Below are 12953 nucleotides of genomic sequence, written 5' to 3'. Positions count from 1 at the left end.
TGAGAACGACCACCAAAAATCCTACCGGGAGTGGTGGCGGCCAAGAGCTTGGGCTTATGGTATGCTTTTGGAACTGTTTATGTGCCTGCGTCGTTGCACGGAAGTTTTCTTGCTGGGGGCAGGCACCCTAGGGGTTTCTAGCCTGTTCCGTGACCCCATTATCCTCTCACGGGAGTCTTCAAGTGGCAGGCGCCCTAATGGCCTTTAAGTGCCTGACCCGTGCCCACAAGAAGAATTTTAGGCCACGTCCTCAGTTAGGGATGTTAAAGGAGAGTTTCACCCGGTCGGGCTCTAGTTACTGAGGCTTACTTATTGTAGGGCCTTCAGAGTCCGCCAGAGTGTAGCCCTGGCCAGGACTCATCAATTGCCCCCACAACCGTTCGCCTGTTCACTGAAACTCCCGAAAAGAAAAGGAGTTGAGGGCAGATCAGAGAAGAAGAGAAGGAGAATAAGTCAGAAGTGAGAAAGAACGATGCACCAGAAGAGAACGAGACTAGAGACAATGCCCGCACACACAAAAACACGGAGAGCCAAAGACAAACACACGGACAAACAAACGTCGGCCGACGACACAGCGCTGGTTTTCGGGCCCCCTGAATTTCCTTGCCTCCCAGTAGCAGGTTCACCTTACCGAATGGCGTCCGCTGTTCACCAGACTCGGGGTCGGGAGAGGAACTTTCCTTCCCGCGGAGTCGGCTGCCTCCCAGCGCGTCCGCTGGCCTCGGCCTTATGCCAGCTGGCCCCCCTTCATAGAAAGCCTTCCCGTGGAGTCGGCTGCCTCCCAGCGCATCCGCTGGCCTCGGCCTTATGCCGGCTGGCCCCCCTTTATAGAAAGCCTTCCTTCTGTGCCAGATACCTCCCTGCTTCCCAGCAGGGCCTTGGATTTACTCTGGACTTTCCTGAGCACCGGTGTTATTATTTATCCTTCCCCTTTGTCCTGTAAGCGTTCCCTTCTCCCGGTCAAGGGATCCCGGACGAGCCCCCAAATGTTATGCCCGATGTCCGAATCCCCGAGCGGGAAGAGAGAGAAGGCTTCCAAGACAATGCAACTCGCAAAAAAGGGAAGTTTATTCCTGTCTCGAGCCAGGGCTTTCTGCCACAAACATCACAGTGGTGCAGGGTCAGAAAGCGCCGAGCTCAAGCTTGTTACACAAGTTTATAAGATATGCAGAAGCGGTTAGTAGCTGGCTTAAGCGGATTGGTTACATGTTTGCAAAGCAATTCTATTGGTACAGACTTTCGCGGGCTTTTTTCAAACCTGGGCGTTCGCGGGCTTTTCAGCTCTCCCTTTGTTCTTACTGGGCGCATATTGATTGGCTGGCTCCAGGTTACCTGATGGGGGTAGGGAATCTTACCATTTCGGGGGAAGCTAAAACTTAGGTCCAGGCCGCCCGTCATGGTATTAACCCTGGCAGCCTCACACCACTGAGGCACCGCTACGAGTTAAGACGCAGGCACAGCCTGAGCGAAAGCAAGGAGATACTCATGTTTTGCGAGAAAGCGAGAACGACTTTATTTATGTGTTAAAGGAATTTCTTAAACTGATTTGTCTGCGTGCAATTAAACCTATTTTGAAGTTTTTAACAGGAAAGATTGTCGGTGCTACGAGAACCTGGTTTCTCCTTTACATTGCACCCAGATGTCCCACAGGTTGATGAAGCAATAAGTAGAAATCCAGTTTAAACAACGTTTGAAACGACTTGGAAACGATTTGTTGAATGATACTTGACGTCCTTGCCGCATCTCCCGGAAAACGATCAAATGAACTATGAACGAGAATTGAAAATATTTGAAAACAGCATGACTTCTACATGGTTTGGTTTTTTTTTTCCCATCCCTTCCCAATCCAGTATCTGTAGACACATTTAGTTACATGTTAGGAGGGACAGTCCCCATCCAAAAGTACTCAATAGCAAGTAGATATTTTCACCCTAAATTTTTACCCTTCTTTTCCTGTAGTTTCTTAGAAAATACTCCATTTGTAAATTTGAATTTGGCTGGCCATTTTGAGTCTTCTGGCTCCTCATTTTGAACACTTCCATTTTCTTGTTTCTGTAGAGCCTTGCAGCGTCTCTTCTCTCTCGTTTTTGCCTCTCAAATTCTTGTTTCTTCGCAGCACGTGTAGCTTGCTCCTATTCTTCCTGTGCCTTTTGGTTTGACGGTTTCTTTGGATTGTTTGATAGAGTATATTCTCGTGCTACAATGGCCTTCTGACAAAGCCAGTTCAACGGGATTTTGGCGGTCTTCTGGGAAAGACTGCTCACCTTGTTCTAACCAGGACTGGTCAGCTTTTCTCAGCTGCCTGCTGAGTGTTTCCTCTCCAGCTAAGTAGAGATGGTGCAGGTGATCAGGGTGTTAGGGGAAGCGCACTGATTCCACCCTGGCCAGGCACCTAGTAATCATTGCCATGAGTTGTTTCATGACAGGAGGTTCTGGCAAGGAACAGGGAGCTAATGAGCCTCCACCAACCGGAAGAGTTTGGGAAAGGTCCAAAGGAGACACCATATGTCCGACCACCTCGCAGAATCCTTCTCTCTGGCATCCATCTGCGCTGAAGAAGGCCTGCACCACCGGAAGGACTCTGAGTCAGAATGATCGGCTAAAGACAATCCGGAAACTAATCCCATCACCATAAAACCCGAGACTGCAGGCCGTGTGATAGAGCTGTTCTCCTGGGTTCCCTTCCCCTTGGGGTTCCCTTCTCCACCGGGTGCCCCCTCCCAAGAAAACTTCCCATTTTGTCAGCACATGTGTCTCCTCGGGCGATTCATTTCCGAGTGTTAGACAAGATCCTGGTTTCGAGCCCTGGAAGGGGTCGCCTTTCCTGCAACTGGAGGATGAAGCAGACAGAGCTGGGCTCCGTCTCAGGCCAGGCTGCGAACACTAGGCTACATGCCTGGTCACCCTCCCAATGGACTCTGAACTTTGTGCCCGGTGTCTTTAGAAGTGGCATACCAATGGGAAACCAGACCCCCGGGTAAAAGAGCCTCAGGACTGGTACTTGGACTCTCCATTGCCTAAAAGAATATGCTAATTATCTCTGTAACAGAACAAAGTCGTAAATCCCATTATATTTCTCGGGATATGACCACAGTCCGACTGATACATGTCAACTGTTTATCCAGTCTTGTGACACATGAATCATGGGTTCACTTTGATCGTAGCTCTCTTTTACCTTGTCCAGACTAGTTTCAAGGAATCTGGGGAGGTGGGTTTGAGCAAGTACACTCAGGGTATATAAGGTTTTCACAAAAGCTGGTCGGGGTCTTGGCTGAGAGGAGACTTTGCCTTGGGCCTGCCGGTGTAGTAATCTGCACTCCACTATCTGCATTGTCCTTCTGAGTGAGTTTGTTTCCGGGAAGCCGTGGCTACAACACAACACATGGCGAGTCTGGTGGGATCCTTCTTGGCTGCAACTGACTGCCTGACCACTCAGGGTACTCAGTGGCCAGCTTGCCTGCCAATGGACCAGACCCAGCAGCCTCAGCCGGGACCCGTTTGTCCCTGGTCTCCTCCTGACGCAGAGCACTGGGCAGAGTGCCCCGACCGGTAAGGAACAAGAGACTTTATTGACCTCTCTCCCCTTCCCTCTCTCTTTCTTCTCCTTACCCCTTCCTATCCTTCCCGTTTTTTCTAGTGCCCCGGTCCTGGATGCAGGAATCTCATCGAAGGGCCTCAGCCTGAGCTGAGGATTGGAAACTGATCACCTCCTCTTGGCAGAGAACTCGAATTCTGGTTCTGTTCTGGTCTGACTTCTGGTAGGGCCGAGATCCAGTCCTCCTTCTCTGGAGGCCCAGGGTAAAGTCCCATAAGGCCTGGGTATCTGCAGGTGGCAGGAGACGTCTGCAAGGCCACCCCTTTTGCCCCCTTCTCCTGCATCCTCCCCCTTCTTCTTTCAACCTGGCTTCCTTTCCTCCTTTTGAAATCTCTGAAGACCTGAGATATTTTCCTTTACTCTGTTAGCACTTGTATCTGAAGTTGTGTGTCTCTATAGGAGGTTTTTTGAGAGACCCTATTTTTGTATTTAAGGGAGTGTCCGATGAGAACTGCCAGGTTTATATGTGTGTGTTTCAACTCTGTGTTCTGTGTCGTCCTTTATGTTGGCCATTTTGCTTTGTTTGGCCATCATTTGGCTTAGACCTGCCACCATTCTGTTAGAACCTGATTTTCTTTCCCTGTGCCTTGAGACCAGGGCTCTGGCTCTGTTCTTAGGAACACTTATCTCGACCATCTCTAACTCCTGAGACTGAACCATAGCTACTCTATTTTGACTTTTAATTGTAAAATTTTGAAAAATCGGAAAGTTCTTTTAAAAGTTTTATTTATTCAAACTGTTTTTTTATAAATGAGTCAGTTTTATATTGTAATATCTAATTCACAACTAAGCTTAGAAAATCAAGCTAGATCTTGGATACTGTTTTATGACCTAGTCCAGTAAACAGCACATTGAGTGGCCTGTCAACAAAATCTTTGCCAAACCTGAGAACGGACATTCTCAGCACCATGGGATCAAATGGTCATGAAATGCCCCCTCTGAATCATGGTCAAGTATATGAGCAAAAAGTGGCTCTGCCAGCTGAAAACTGACACTTGCCGTCTACACCTACAAGGATTAAATCATGGCCACTGCAACTGCTGACTTTCAACTCCCCTCAAAGGAGTTCAGGGTGAAAATCAGAAATGAGGCACTCTGTGCTCTGGGGAAAACTGGCAGAACAGGCCTTCAAATAGTTAGATCTTTTCAGGAGAAGATTGTATGAGTGCCAATTCTTGCATCTTCTCTTCCCTGGAGAAACACTGACGTCATTAATGGCAACATCTGCCTTGGCTATTAAGGAAAATCTTAGAATTAAGAGTCAAAATAGAGGAGCTATAGTTCAGCCCTCCTGGGAAATAACTAGCTGATACTATGGGTGTTATTTCAGACTAGACCTTGTATTGCTAAGCACTTGAGTTTCCTGAGTCGTGTCAGGTTTGGATGCCACCATTCTCAAAACAATGTCTGTTGGAAGCTACTAAGTGCAACCTTACTTTTTACCAAACTAGGCAACTGGCTACCTGGCTACAAGTCTCCCCAAAGTGGAAGTCCAGACTGGGTTTCAGGCCTATTCTTCTAAAAAGAAATGAGATTTATTTTATCTATTCAAATTCCAGTTATCACTCCTTCAACTACTTCTAATTGAGTCTATTACACCAAAACGGCAGGCCAGGGGATTGAGATTTTAACCACACAAGACTCAGATCTAGCACTTAGAACTCAGGAATACTTCCAATTCAGTGTCTATTCTCCAAGCTGAGGCAGTCCTATGCCCCATTTTGACAGGAAGTTATCACAGTCATAGTTGCCTAGTTCCCTCAATTAAAACTGAGCAGGATTCTGTGGGGCTCTGGAGTACAAATCTGTTCTGTGTTCTCTGTTTCTTGTGTGGAGGATCTAGGCTTCATTCAGCCTCCTTGACCTTCCCTGAGTTCCAAAGGGTTATTCAAACAATTGCTAATCAGGGAAGGGAGGGGATATAGAAACACAGGAGAAACAATCAAAGGGTGGTACAGCCTCCAGACAGGGTCCTGGTTCTTACTCAAAGAAATATGCCTAACAATATCTTTGAGTCCTCCTACTGAACCAGAACCCCCACCTAGGTGGAGGATGGTAACTTCAGACTAAACACAAGATTCCTGGAGCACGGGTCTGCTGCCTTACCATCAACCGATCCAAAAAACAAACAAACAAAAAAGTCACAAACCCTGCAGCCCTCACCCCAAATATTGCCTCCTGTTTCTGGGGACCAGTGATGACCATCCTGTTAGGTCTCCTGCTTGGCCCCTGTATATTTCATCTCTGAGAGGAGCCAACAGTTTCAAACTAAATTCCTGTTACCACAAGGGTGAGTGCTGGTTTCAGGCAAAAAAAAATACCTTGACTTACATGGGGTAGAGAGAGACTTCTGTTCTGCTAGGCAGGCCTACGCCCATGGAAGCACACTGATTGAAACTGCCCAGCCTGGCCAGGCACCATAGTAGACATTTGCATGAGTTGTTTTATGACAGGAGGTTCTGGTAAGGATCACTGAAGTAATAAGCTTCCACCAACCGGAAGAGTTTGGGAAAGGTCCAAAGGAGACACCACATGTCCGACCACCTCCCAGAATCCTTCTCTCTGGCATCCATCTGGGCTGAAGAAGGCCTGCACCACCAGGAATGACTCTGAGTCAGAATGATCAGCTAAAGACAACCCAGAAACTAATCCCATCACCATAAAACCCGAGACTGCAGGCCGTGTGACAGAGCTGTTCTCCTGGGTTCCCTTCCCCTATGGCTCTGCGCCCAGGTGCCCTCTCCCAAGAAAATCTCTTGCTTGGTCAGCACCTGTGTCTCCTCCGACAGTGCATTTCCCAGTGGTAGACAAGAGCCGAGGTTCGAGCCTTGGAAGGGGTCCTCCTTCCTGCAACAAGGGTACCGATCTGTGCACTGGGATTTGCCTGAGGTTTGAGCCTTCGTTTCCCTCCAAAGCAATATCTTGTAAGTTTGCTGAATCTTTAGTTTTCTTTGAAATGGGAAGCCTCGTGCCTCGTGAATACTCCCTGTGAAACGCTGCAGATGGCTACATCGCCACGTTCTCTGCTTCACATTCTTATTTCTGAACCCAGCCAATGAGACTCCTTCTCCTCGCATCCCAAAACACCCTGTCCACGCCCCACTCCCCCGACCTGTGGCGCCCTACGTGTACAACGTAAAGAGAAAAAAATCGAAATCTGATACCGGAGTAAAATTAAGATATAAGTCAATGCAGTGCAGTGGATGGTCTGTTTCTTTGGTGGGTTTGCCTGATGTCCAGCCCAGGGTCTCTACCGTGGACCCTAGAGAGGGAGTGGGTCTCCAGCAGAAAGCGCAGGGGTACGGGTGCTAGTCGACAGGAGCCCTCTGTCGGGGGTGGAGGCCAAGGGACTGGAGTCCAGATCTTGTTCAGAGAGACGGGGAGGGGAGTGGATGTCCACGGGCTCAAATTGTGGACGAGACCAGACAGGGTTGGAGAAAATCCTGCTCAGTAACCGAATATTTAGAGAGGCTGCAGTGGCACTGGATGGTTTGAGAAGGCAATTTCTGAAATCAAATCACATCCCAGTCAGGATGTATACCAGTGGAGCCCAGAGGAGAAATGGGCGCCTAGAGGATAATGGGGGAATGAAAAGGGTGCATAGAAACCTTCCACAGGCTTCCTGATGTGAACGTTTTAGGCCCAGTGACAAAAAGGCTCAGATTTGGCCTGTCTTAATATATTGTTACAGCTTTCTGAATATTATAATATTATATTAGTATAATATCATATTAGTGAGAGAGGCATTTCCTAGGCAGGTTGATAGGTAGTCTAGGGGTCCCCAAGGAGAGAGGATCTTGAATTCTCAAGGAGGAAGAAAGGACAAATTCTTTTTTTAGCCTCTACATTCCTTAGGATTATATAACAATAATGTATCCTGCTTGAGGACAGTCTCTGGAAAAAACCTTCTGGCTAATCCTGTTATCTCAAAATGTAAATTATGGGAGTAGGTCTGGTGAGATCTTTACAACCTCCAGACATTCTTTTGATTCACTGTAATAACTAATTTGAGAGTATGTAACTCCATGGGTAATGCTAGCAAGGGGGTACTCTTTCTGGCCCCCTTCTGAGGTGTATGTCAGAAGCTTTCTCTATTTTAATAAACTTTATTACACAAAAGCTCTGAGCGATCAAGCCTCATCTCTGGCCCTGGATTCAATTCTTCGCCTCCAGAGGCCAAGAATCCTGGCATCTTTGCGTGACTCAGCAACAACCTTTCATCTTGGGGGCTCGTCCGGGATTCTTCAGGACAAGGTTAGGATGTGTGGAGCTCTAGTTCTTTGTTCTAGCGAACACGTTTTCTGCTGTACTTTAGTAACTCTACAGTGCGCTTGTGTGAAGGAATGACACGCCTTGCGCGAAGCAAGTGAGGAGCCCTTCTCTGCGGTTCTGCGGGAGCTCATACAGCTTATGACAGAAACCTGTCGGGGGTTTATACCATCTGCCAATGCCAAGAGGCACCCAATGTCTCCTTCAGGGACCGACCAGACATAGGCAAAGCGTGTGGACCGAACTCTCCTTTCTCAGTCAAACTTCATGGTCTCTGACCATTTCCTAACTCCTTGGAGTTAGAAGTACTAACCTAATCTGTCGGATCACAGACTTTCAAGGGACTTGTGATCCATGCTGTTACTGGGTACTATGACTTAGGTCTCAAACTTGGATGGGTAGTCAGGAAGCGCCTAGCCTCGCTAGGCATGGAAAGTTTGGAAGCTAGATGGAGCTCTGGCTCCAAGAGCATCTCAGTGGTTAAATGTTACTCAGATTGGAACTGCAATGGGGTTTTTTCCTTTGGTAGCGCTGGCTCTTAGTGGACCAGAGGAGACTCTTATACTGGTGTGGGAACGCTTGGAAGGAACATCTCAGTTTTCTGTTTGTATCAGTCTTATTGTGGTCAGAAATATACTGAGGGTCGTGCACAGGCACTCAGGTGACAAACGGTGCCCCCAGTGATCTTAGCCTGGGAGGCATTCTGGAAGGTTACTCTGATTGCACCCTGGGTGGCATCAGCGGTAATGGTGAAGGGCTGGACATCAGTCAGGGATGCCATCAGGTCTACCCCTGGTGCATCCCCACCCCATCTTGGTGGTAGAACCGGGAGGGCCGAGTACGGTGCCTGCGTCGGTAAGGGACAGACTAAGTCCGACCAGGAAAGAAAAGCTTTGGTGTAAAGTCTGTCTACACCCCCATCTAGAGCAGTGAGGGATGCCTCCGGTACAAAGAGGGCACTGGTCGCTTTTTTCTGTCTTACAGATGGGAGCTAACAACTCCAGCCTCACTCCTTTGAACTGTATCCTGAAAAACTGGGATCGATTTGATCCCCAGGGCTTAAAGAAGACACACCTGGTCTTCCTATGTGCTACTGCATGGCCACGGTATCCTTTGGAGGATGGAAAACGGTGGCAGGCTGGAAGGTCTCTTAAGTATAACATTGTTTTACAATTAGACCGGTTCTGCAGAAAACAAAGGAAATGGGTAGAAGTAGCACATGTGTTGCCCTTTTTCTCTCTGTGAAATATGCCAGACTTATGTCCTAAGGGTATAGATTTGGGTGTGAAGCCTTCAGCTCCCTCCTGTCCTCCTGCTTTACTAGATGAGATGGAGGATAGGAGACAGAGAGATAAAGAAAAGCAGGTTTCTCCAATCTATCCCTGGGATCCTATGCGCAGAGCAGCCAGAGAGACTGAGGAACAGTCACACAAGCTGTCGCCTCTTCATGAAACACTCACCAGGAGAAATAAGTCTATGAGAGTTAATAAGCCTTTTTCTTATCAAGAAATACAAAAAATCAAGGAGGATCTGGGAGACTATTTAGAGGACCTAGAAAAAATACATTAGAGCTTTTAAAGGTGTTACTCTGCTTTATGACCTTACTTGGAAGGATGTGATGTATATCTTGGGACAAACGCTGACTCTCAACTCATAGACTCGAGTTTTGGGAAAAGCGGTTGCTTGTGGAGATGAATGGTTTGGTAACAAATCAGTAGGGAAGAGGGAGGATGAGATAACCGCCCTCCCCACTGGAAACCAGGCGGTCCCAACTGCAGAACTAGACTGGGACTACAACACAGCTAAAGGAAGATGGGATCAGAGTCATTTTGTCAGATGTATTCTTGAAGGACTCAGGCAGGTGCGTGCTAAGCCTTTAAACTATGGCAAATTTGCAGACACAGAAGAGGAGGAGAAGGAAGCTCCTGGTAAATTCCTAGCTAGACTGAGAGAAGCCCTTGATAGATTCACTGAGACTGATCCTGAAAGTGAAGAGGGAAAAGTGACCTTAAAGGATAGATTTCTCACTCAGTCGGCTCCAGATATCCGCCGTAAGCTATTAAAACGGGCATATGGGCCAAATCAGTCCTTAGATACTCTGTTACAACTGGCTCAGACAGTCTATTACAGTACGGAATATGAAGAAACGAAAGAAAGGCAGAAAAGGACAAAGGAACAGGCGGAAGCCCTTGCAATGGCTATGAAAACTGTTCTTAAACAGTCTGAGAAAAATGCCCAGAGGGACCCAGGTGAAAAGGGACGGGCTTGCTATTACTGTGGAAAGGAGGGGCACCTCAAGCGGGATTGCCCTCAGGCATCTAGGCCGCCCCCGGCTCCATGTCCCTTCTGCAAAGGACCACACTGGAGGAGAGACTGCCCCCAGAGGCGTAGGTTTCAGGGGTCGGACTCTCAAGACAATCAGGACTGAAGGTGCCCGGGGGTCCCCACACAAGCTCCTGTCCTAATTACACCTGAGGAACCCCAGGTATTAATAACTGTGGGGGGCCAACCTATCGATTTCATTTTAGATACTGGGGCAAGTTACTCCATGCTTACTGAAACCCCTGGCCCACTTTCTTCCTGATCTGCTTCCGTAATGGGACTGTCTGGATGAGCCAAAAGGTATTACTTCAGTGTTTCTTTAAGGTATAACTGAGACTCTGTGCTATTTTCACACAAGTGTCTGATCATGCCAGAGTCTCCCTCACCCCTTTTGGGGAGGGATATACTGAGCAAGGTCCATGCCTCTGTTTTCATGAATACGGAGCCTTCCCCTCCGCCTCCTTTAATTGAATAAAATGTAAATCCTAGAGTATGGGCTGATGGAAAATCTGTGGGTCGAGCACAATATGCTATGCCTGTAGTTGTCAAGCTCAAAGACCACACTTCCTTCCACATAAGAAGCAGTATCCACTGAAACCTGAGGTTAAGGAAGGGTTACAATGCATCATTGAGAATTTAATGGAACAGGGACTATTAATTCCCTGTAACAGTCCATGCAACACTCCTATTTTGGGTATAAAGAAATCAAATGAAAAAAAAAATCAAATGGTAAATGGAGACTAGTTCAAGATTTACAAATAATAAATGAGGCAGTGGTTCCTTTAAACCCCGTAGTAGCTAATCCTTATACACTATTGTCTGAAATTCCTGAACGAGCCAAATATTTCTCAGTAATTGATTTGAAAGATGCCTTCTATTCAGTGTCTTTGGCAGAGGAAAGTCAATTTCTATTTGCCTTTGAGGACCCTACGCAGCCAGCTTCTCACTTAACCTGGACAGTTTTGCCCCAGAGATTTTGTGACTGTCCTCACTTATTTGGACAAAGTTTGTCCCAGGATCTACAAAACTTTAATAGCTCCAAAGCAGTGGCGTTACAATGTGGAGATGATATTTTGCTCTGTGCTGATACAGAGGAAGCTTGTTCACGAGCCTCAGAAGACTTAAACTTTCTGGCAGGCTGCGGTTACAAGGCATCAAGAGAAAAGGCTCAGCTTTGTCAACAATCTGTTAGATATCTGGGCCTAATCATATCAGAAGGGACTAAAGCTCTCCTGTACTATTCTACTCTTAAAAATTTACTTATTTAATGTGGCTGTGCCGAGTCTTAGGTGCAGCACCAGGATCTTCCATCTTCATTGCGGCTTTCAAGATCTTTAGCTGCAGCACTGGAAGTCTTAGCTGCGGCATGAGGATCTAGTTCCCTGACCAAGGTTGGAACCCAGGTCCGCTGCACTGGGAGCAAGGAGTCTTAGCCACTGGACCACCAGGGAGAGTCCCAGGGTAAAGATTCTTATGAATGTCATCCTTTCCTGTTAATATCCTACCCACCACGTTCTGCCACCAGAACTTCTCTCTCCCAGGAAACAGTGGTGGAGGTTAGGATAGTTTAGATATAATATTTTTCTGTGTAGCCCTGTGCCCCCAGTACAGAGTGGACTCAGAGTTACAGGTGAATTTCTGCTTACGAGACCATTCCCTCAGGCAAAATAAGGACAACTGAGGGCCTTCCGCCGTAAAGCCCTGTCGGTGGTCCCCCCGTGAATGGGTTGACCAGACTACTTCCAGGTGAAAAAAGCTAAGTTTTAGGGGCGGGCGGATTTGAGTTGCTTGCCATGGGCATACGTGGGAGCTGGAGCTGCAGCCAGCGGCTCGGCTCTCTGACTTAAAAGCAGAAGCATCTTTGAGATTTCGACGAGGAACATGCCTTCTAAGACAAAGTTTCCAGAAAGGAAGCAAAACCACAGACTTGTCAACTATCAGAGAGTTCAGATACTTCAGGTTCTGAAAGTGAAGCAGAGAGTGAACCAGAACAAGTGTCTGGTTACCATCGCTTACTCGCCACATTAAAGAATGTTTCCAAGGAAGATGAGGAGGAGGAGGAGGAAGAAGACGGTGTTCCGGATGAGACAGAAATGAATCTTGAAGATGGCGATAGTGACATCAGTGATGAGGAACAGATGGCAGTGGAGTCTACTGACATGCAGAGGAGTGTGTGTGGCCTTACCTGCAGACCCCAAGGGAAAAGATGGGCACGGGCACCAGGCGCATCAGAGGAGTCCCCCGAGGAGTTTCAGTTCAGTTCACTTCAGTCGCTCAGTCGTGTCCAACTCTTTGCAGCCCCATGGACTGCAGCATGCCAGGCCTCCCTGTCCATCACCAACTCCCGGAGTTTACTCAAACTCATGTCCATTGAGTCGGTGATGCCATCCAACCATCTCATCCTCTGTCATTCCCTTCTCCTCCTGCCCTCAATCTTTCCCAGCGTCAGGGTCTTTTCCAATGAGTCAGCTCTTCGCATCAGGTGGCCAAAGTATTGGAGTTTCAGCTTCAGCATCACTCCTTCCAATGAACACCCAGGACTGATCTCCTTGAGGATGGACTGGTTGGATCTCCTTGCAGCCCAAGAGACTCTCAAGAGTCTTCTCTAACAACACAGTTCAAAAGCATGAATTCTTCCGCACTCATCTTTCTTTATGATCCAACTCTCACATCCATACATGACTACTGGACAAACCACAGGTTTGACTAGGCAGAACTTTGTTGGCAAAGTAATGTCTCTGCTCTTTAATATGCTGCCTACTTTGGT

General features: G+C 47.6%; 1 pseudogene; it reads right to left on the bottom strand.

Moving 5' to 3' along the window:
- Nucleotides 1-1931: 1931 nt before the first annotated feature.
- Nucleotides 1932-6672, bottom strand: LOC122692769 (annotated as a pseudogene).
- Between the last annotated feature and the right edge of the window lie 6281 nt (nt 6673-12953).

Source organism: Cervus elaphus, chromosome 4 (assembly GCF_910594005.1).
Source record: "Cervus elaphus chromosome 4, mCerEla1.1, whole genome shotgun sequence".
In the NCBI taxonomy this organism is placed as follows: Eukaryota; Metazoa; Chordata; class Mammalia; order Artiodactyla; family Cervidae; genus Cervus; species Cervus elaphus.
The sequence above is the reverse complement of the archived record's forward strand: the minus strand, read 5'-3'. Positions and strand labels throughout refer to the sequence as shown.